Source organism: Oryx dammah, unplaced genomic scaffold (genome assembly GCF_014754425.2).
Source record: "Oryx dammah isolate SB20612 unplaced genomic scaffold, SCBI_Odam_1.1 HiC_scaffold_17, whole genome shotgun sequence".
NCBI classification, from domain to species: Eukaryota; Metazoa; Chordata; class Mammalia; order Artiodactyla; family Bovidae; genus Oryx; species Oryx dammah.
In genome coordinates, this window is record NW_024070201.1 from 56,124,760 (window position 1) to 56,132,386 (window position 7,627).

Sequence of the window (7,627 nt, forward strand, 5' to 3'; positions counted from 1 at the left end):
TTGGTTAGTTTCTAATACTACCCCTGTTTGGTTAGTTTCTAATACTAACCCTGTTTTGGCTGAATTTTTCCCATGTTCCCTCTCTTTCTTCCCATTCACTGGCCCTGTAATGTCCTCTCTCACAGGCTTTGGATGTTTATGGAGCCTTTCTGTCCTGCTGGTGCTGATGGGTGTGAGGTTTAGCGTACTCTGAAGGAATCCTGAATTCCATAACATCATAGCATGCACTCTGGGCACAAAGATCTCAAAGCATCTTCTTCTGCTGTTACAGGCAATTGATTGGGTTTCCCTTTTCCAGTGTGAGAAGGTTTTTAAGTGCATTTAACATTCACTCAGAGGTTAAAAACAGTGGCAAAGTACTTTCTACCTCCTGGGGTGATCCAGAAAATGTTCAAAAATGCCTCACACAGGCCACAGGTTTCTCCTAGCTCGGACTGAAGGTAAATTTGGAGGTCACACACTGCTAAACTGTTGATTTTTAGCAACTCGACTTTTAAGTTTTTTATTTTTAAATTAATACTTTGGAACATATTTTCCCATTTGTCTAAAATAGAATTCGAGAATGATGCATGTCATCCTGAGTGCATCAGAACTTATTTTAAATATGGCATCTTTATAAAAGTCAATAGCTGCCTCATCAAAGGGCAATCATGTCCAGTGTGGGTGGCTGTGCCAATTGTTTTTGAACTACTGCAGTGATCTAGCCAATCCCAAGGAATGGCTTGCAGCCTTTCTACACCCACATTTTTCTTAATTATCTCCACCAGGCTGAGTTAGCTAAGGACAGACCTATAGCATTTCCTGGATGTCAAAATGCCCACACACCTTCTGCAATCCTTGGGCTACCAGCTCCCTTTCATGTTTCTCCTGGTTGGTCCATCTAATTACCTATTATCATGTGTATATAATGCATTATTCATGAGGCCCAGACAATTTCAGGGTGTAATATCTTTGATTTTAAAAGGAAATGACCTGAAAAATGAGAACTTCTGCTGGCACAAAGAAAATAAGCATTTAATTTGTTAGTGAGTCTCTCATCAGCCCATCCCTTTAAAAAATAACCTGCAGAAGTTTGAGATCATCATTCAGATGAAAACTTTCCAAGTCTGTTTCTCAAAAATGATTGGTTCAATATCCAGATTCTTTCTATGCTAGATTCAAATAAGTTGCTTTGATTTTTCATAATGTACTTCCTAACAAACAAGTTAAAAATTGATGACACCCAAAATTGTACATCATCAAAGATTAGGGTAACTTAGGCCCAAGAAATAAGTTAGCCATCATATCACTCAAACTTGGAGCTAAAATGGAACTTAGAGTTTATCCTAAGAACATCCTCCTTGTTTTCTGTGTGAGGAAATATGGATCAAGGGGGACTAATTGATTTTTCTAGCTACTGTCAATTAGTTGGGAGCAGAGCTTGAACTCAGGCTTTTAATCTACTTCACTGTGTTCTCTTGGAAAAGATAAGAATCCAGAAGTCTGTCTTCTTCTAGGGAAATTAAAGGACAAATCAGGTCTCTAAGCTGTAAGTCCACCAAGCTAAGTACCTTTCAGTCTTACACACTGCTGAATTTCCAGACTTTAGCATAGTTCCTGGCACATAGTAGATTGTCAGTTAATGCTTACAAAATAAAATTATGAACATTAGAGTCTCTATAGAAAGGATTCCTCTTGGGCAAATGGAAAATGGCCTGTTAAGCTCACAATCCCCATAAATATCAGAGTATCTACCAAGAGAAGCAAGATCCCAGGCATTCAACACTAAGATGAAATTCCAGAGGATTAAAAGAAAACAGGGCTTCCCAGGAGGCTCAGTGGTAAAGAACCTGCTTGCCAATGTAGGAGACATGGGTTCGATCCCTGGGTCAGGAAGGGCCCCCTGGAGAAGGAAATGGCAACCCACTCCAGCATTCTTGCCTAGGAAATCCCATGGACAGAGAAGCCTGACTGGCTGCAGTTCATGGGGTTGCAAAAGAGTTGGACACAACTGGACAACTAAACAACAGGAAGAAAATAAGCCAGCATAAATTCACGCATCAGAAATGACCCCTGAGAACCTTCCCAGGCCCCAGATTCAACAAACTCACAAGAGTCCTTTTTTGTCTTCAGCTCCTCTTATTCTGTGTTGTTTTGGGGGGAATTAGTGACTGTTCCTTAGACAGTGTGTCAGCCCCAGAAATATCCCTGCCTTCTTTGAGCCTCCAATTATGGGAGAGTGAAAGAATGGCTTAGGAAGAAAAGGTCAGAGACTGGCAGAAACTTTTCAGTAGGCCTATAGAATTGTGGGAATGATTTGTAGATAACTTTCCCCCCTTTTTAAATTAAAGAAATCAAAACAAGAGCAAATAATGCCTACAAGCCCCTCAGATGCCAGAGTGGGGTTTGAGGCAGCATGGGCTGGAGAGCTGAAAGTGTGGTCCTTGAAATCTGAAGAAAGATTCTGAGTCAGTCTTCCCCTCTTACTGCCAATGTGCTCTTAGGAAACCCTGAACCTGAGGTTCCTCATTTGTGAAAGGTCATTGATAATTCCTACTCTTCCCTCCTGGCTGAAATCAGATTAGGAAACCTGTGAAGAACTTTCAAACAGCTATGTGCGTATGAAGTATTATTACTAGCAAATACAAATAAAGTCTGCATTATATAGAATTCTTTATAGGACGCTTTTAGAATGTTAGAAAAAAGGGGAAACGACAATCTGAACCTTAGAAAACTCAGAATGAACACTCCAAAAATTGCCAAATGACAATGGAGGCAGGGATAAAGATTTGACATTTTGACTTGCACCCTGGTGTTTGGGGGTATTAGTCTTTAGGGACTACCTGTTTCTCTCAAGACACACTTGTTCAAGCAGTAGCTTTAACATCCAAAGTAAAAGAAGATTTAATATTTTTGAAATTATGGCCACTCTTTGGCCAAAGAGGAGAGAAAATTTCTTTTTATTGTTTAAGAATTGAATCTTTCTCCCCTTAAAAGCAACAGCCCCTCTCCCCATTTCCATAGGATTCAATATCGGTAAGCTCTCACTAAATGTTAATGTTTATTGTTATTTATTAAATGCCATGAAGTATCCTTTACACGGATCATGGCATGTAAATTTAAGAGACTCACCGCTTGTTAAATTCTCTAGAAACACACAAACACATCCATACACACAAGTGCACACACACACATACACACAGCAGTAGCAGATCAGCAGAGAAAGACACCAGCCAAAGAAAGATAATTTGAGATACTTCTGAGGTAGCAGTTGTAAAATTAAAATAGGCAACTCATTAAATTATCCATAGAGTGAAAAGAGAGCTACAAAAATAGATATTTTTCTGGCAAGTCAGTGCTTTTTAGAACAAATTTAGTTTTAAGCAGAATCTTAAAATCAGATTATATCAGTTCATATTCACTAGAATCAGTTAAATGGTTAGATTAGCTTTTCCTAATTAAAGAAAAGGATTAGCTCTCCTGGCTTTTGATAGAAGTATATTTAATAAAAACTATGTTCAGTTAGACATCATTTTAACTGACATGCTGTAAGCAGTTTGATTAAATGAATGTTATTTGAGCAAGTTGGAGCCTCGTCCCTCAATCACAGAATTAGAAATAAAAATCCTTTGTAAATCATGCCACAGTGATGATTTTTTCCTCATTTCTATTTGTTGGTTTTTGTGGCTTATTATCTATTTTGTGGTTATCCAGGCCTTTGCCTCTCACATTGCCTAATACTGGAATGTTGTTTCTTACTAAGCTTCCCCTAGAGGACAGGCCAGGAAAAGGAAAGAAACTAAATTTCACTAGCTTCTCCTCTTATTAAGAATACAGATTACAGATTCGAGAGGGAAAGAGTCTGGCAAATGAACGAAGCAGCATGTGAATTTTGATTTTAGATCTTTTAAAGGTATTCTTTCCAATTTACAGATAGGCAATTTTACAAACAATATTTTGTAAGCCAACAAGAACTTGCTTTTAAAATCCCATTTACTGCCTTACCATATACATTAGACGATATTTAAAAATAACTAGCACTCTGGTTGAAATGGAAATGCTGTAGGCAGAGAATGACATAGTGATACCTCCCCCTTATGGAGTGTCTTCTTCCCAGTTTGCAAAGCTCTTTCAGACATTCTCTTCTATCCTCCAAAAATTGCTGTGTTGTAGGTCTTACTATCAATGACACTGAAAAAGCTACAGGCAAAATGAATATATTTTCATCTGAATCAATACTGATATATTCCATTGGGGGAGCTAGACCAAGCTAAAGTCTCACACACAGAAATATTAACATGCAAGACCAGGGGGCACAAAAGTAGGCTAGTTTACTGTTCACTTTTTTTAAGGTCAAAAATACCCCCTTCCTCTTTCTTCCCCTCTCCTCTTTAACACCTTCTAATGTTCTCTCTAGTTTCAAACAGGACAGTTGAAATTTCTTGCGTTCCTACCGAAGAGCTCCATGTAAATATACATAAACAGTGAGGATCAGGTGCACTATTCTTAAAGTGATACTCATTTTCACAACACCAGGCGAAACCATTTCACCTAGAAGTCAAGGATATGTATGTGAGCGCGTGTGAGAGAGGATGACGTGACACTTTTGAGGTTTAAGTTATGAAAGATCTCGAGGTTACAAGAATTAGGTAAGCATTTTCCCTCCTTGTCTCTCGAAGACTCGAAATCTACAATTTTCTCCATTTGACTGTCAGATAAATTGGCAAGTCGACTAAAAGGATAATATTCCCTTAACGGTGCATTCATTTGAAGCCCTAGCAACTGTATTAGGCAGCAGCGAGTATTCGCTAGCAAAGCATTTCGAGGAGACAGGAACTCTGCAATTTAGAGTGACAGATGATTTTTTTCTCATCCATCAAACCGCCTCAAAATGTCACAATATTTACACCTCTTCCTTGGTGAACTAGAATCCAGAGACAGGCAGACGAGGAAAAAAAAAAAATGCCGACCGGTTGCCGCTTGATTTGGGGAAAAGCAAGTGTTGCACCTTTAAATTCTGCCCCTCCATTCCCCGTTTCCCCCCTTCTCGGGATTTTGCAATAAATCTCCCAGTTCTGCGTTCAGCCCTGCAGATCCGTATTTAAAACAGCACCATCTGGGAAGGGTGGGCGGCGACGGTGATGCGGACTCCTTGGAGTTCCTTTGCAGCACGCTTGGAATTGCATCAGACTGATCAGAAATCCCCCCGCCCCCAAGCCCAGCCCCTCCCGCCCCGTTCCCCTCCCAGCCCCTCCCCTCCCCTCCCTGCGCGTAGATCTGACTGAGAAAATGACTGGATCTCGGAACAATCTGTGCCCCATTCGCTGCAGGCTTGCTCCGTAAACCCTGCCCAACGCTCCCTTTGTGTGCGTAGCAGCCTATCACCGTCATCTGATCCTAGTGCCTGTTTTTTTTTTTTTTTTTCCTTCTAAATCGCCACAATATCCTCGCGTTGCCTATGAATCCATTCTTTTCACCTGAGCAGAGTTGGAATTCTTTCTTTTTCGTTCGCTAAAACAGTCCAGTGAGTTTCGGAAATAGGTTTTCCCCTACGCTCCCCCACCCCCACCTCAAGCCTTGTCTCTTAATTAAAGAGGGCTGATCCAGGAAGGAGGAGTCCAGAACGCACAAGCCCAGGGGTGAAAATTACCACCCGGCTTGGCTCGGAGGCCGGAACAAAGGGGCCGGGAAGTGGGTAGGTTGAGGGTTGTAGGAGTGTGGAGAGGATGGTGGCCCCTGCGCAGGGGCGCGCAAGTCCCTGGACTCCCAGAGGGGAGGCAAGACAACGCTGTCGCGCTTTCCGGCCGCTCTCTGTCCCCCCCGGGACCGAGGAGGGAAGGTGGAACGGAGGACTGGGAGGCTCTGAGCAGCTTTGACCACCCCCGCCCCCTGGCCCACCCGGGCGGCGGCGAGCGGGCCGCCCTCCACACGCGCCTCCGGGTGCAACCTCGCGGTGGCTGGGCGGTCTGTGCACCCAGCTGATTGGTGGCTGGGTCCAGCCGCCGCACGGAGCTACTCGTGTTCTCCTCCTCCTCCAGCCGCCCAGACCCCATTCCCCGGCCCGCTCCCTGGCTCTTCGGCCCGTAAAGGACATCTCCTCCCAAGTAGAGGCCCCCTTTTCCTTAGTTACCCCGACTGACTCGGACCTGGGCTCAGAGAGGCATCCAGTCCGGCGGGGGAGCGGAGCGCGGTCTCGGAGGCTCCCCTTCCCTTGAGAAAGCGGGAGCCCTCTAAGCCAGCACCCGAAACTCGTCGGGAGGGAGGAAAGAAGGCAAGAGGGGGGTGAAAAAAAAAAAAAAACAGAAACAGAAACATCCAGCCAGGCGCGAGGGCGACGGTGGGAAAGAGAGAAAAAGGAAGGGACGGAGGCAGGAGGAGGGGGCGGGGTGGAAGGGGGGGCGGGAAGGAGGGAGGGGGAGAGAGAGGGAGGAAGGGATACAGAGAGAATGAATCCTTCTGCCTAGAAGAGCTGAAATTACCTTGATGTATTTTGTGTTGGAGATTTAGCGTTACCTCCTACCCTCTCCCAACCTCCACCGCCCCTTTCCTCACCACACACCACCTCCACCGCCTAATTCTAAATGGTACAAAGTCAAAATTTAGGAAATCGAATGTTGGGTAAAAGCTTCATAATTAGCAATGAACCTACTGTACACACACACACTCACACACATACACACACACACACACACACCAGCAGAGAACGGAAAAGAAGGAGATGAAGGGGAGAAAAAGAGAAATCTTACATTTGAATCAGACATTTGCAGGTCCAAGTTAACTAAACTCATTATATCCGCAGGAAAACTGAGCTTCCCCACCCCCCTTCTCGCTTTACCCCAAGGCTCTCACCTAGGGCAATTCAAACTGGGCAAATAGCAAGAAACAACCCCCCTCTCACACTCTCCTTCTACTTCCTCCCCTCCACCGCGCGTCCTCTCGGGAAGATCGAGCGTCAAAATAGCTCAAAAATTGGGGTTGCAGGGGTCCCCGCCCCGGTGCTTACCTTCTTTGCGGCTTACACCACCCCGGTGGCTAGATCCTGGAGATAAACACTTGCATTTCCCAAAGTTAACCCAGTATACCAACCCGGAGCTTGCCAAGAGTCTATTCCAGCCTACACCGCTAGGAAGCCAACTTCAGCGAGCTCAATGAGGGGACCAAACTGGGGCTCGCTTTCCAAACGCTCCGCTCCAAAATCTGACTCTCTCTCCAGCCCCGATCTCAGTGTGAGCCGAACCTCCGAAAAGACGCTTCTTAAGGGCGACACAGGCTGGCTTACTGCGGGGCCGAGACAGCTACCTGGGGTACCACCACCTAAGACAAATCCGTCGGCTCTGTCCAAGGTGCTGAATGGGCTAGTATCTCCAGGATTACACACCCGGCGCGGCGGGAGGAAAAGACTAAAAAATCTGTAATTAAGTGATATTTGATATTGCTCTAGACGGTTTCTTCCACTTCCTTACGTTTTGTCACGTGCGGATGGCTTTGCCAAAGCCATCCTGTTAATAGTTGATCACATGTTGATGAGACCCTTTTCTCCTATGAGAGGCTTACCCATTTCATTACCGGCAATATGCCCTTCTGACTTATTTCTCTCCCACCAACCCCACCCCCATCTGCACCCAAACTCCCAGTCTTTATCCTATCC

General features: G+C 44.5%; 1 protein-coding gene across 1 annotated transcript in view; it reads right to left on the reverse strand.

The window, feature by feature from the left end:
* BDNF (brain derived neurotrophic factor) overlaps window positions 1-7,235 on the reverse strand; it is a 61,393-nt gene extending 54,158 nt beyond the window's left edge. Inside the window, exon 1 of the mRNA XM_040258921.1 lies at window positions 6,983-7,235. The gene's annotated coding sequence lies outside the window, so the exon portion shown is untranslated. The remainder of the gene's footprint in view (window positions 1-6,982) is intronic.
* Window positions 7,236-7,627: the final 392 nt, after the last annotated feature.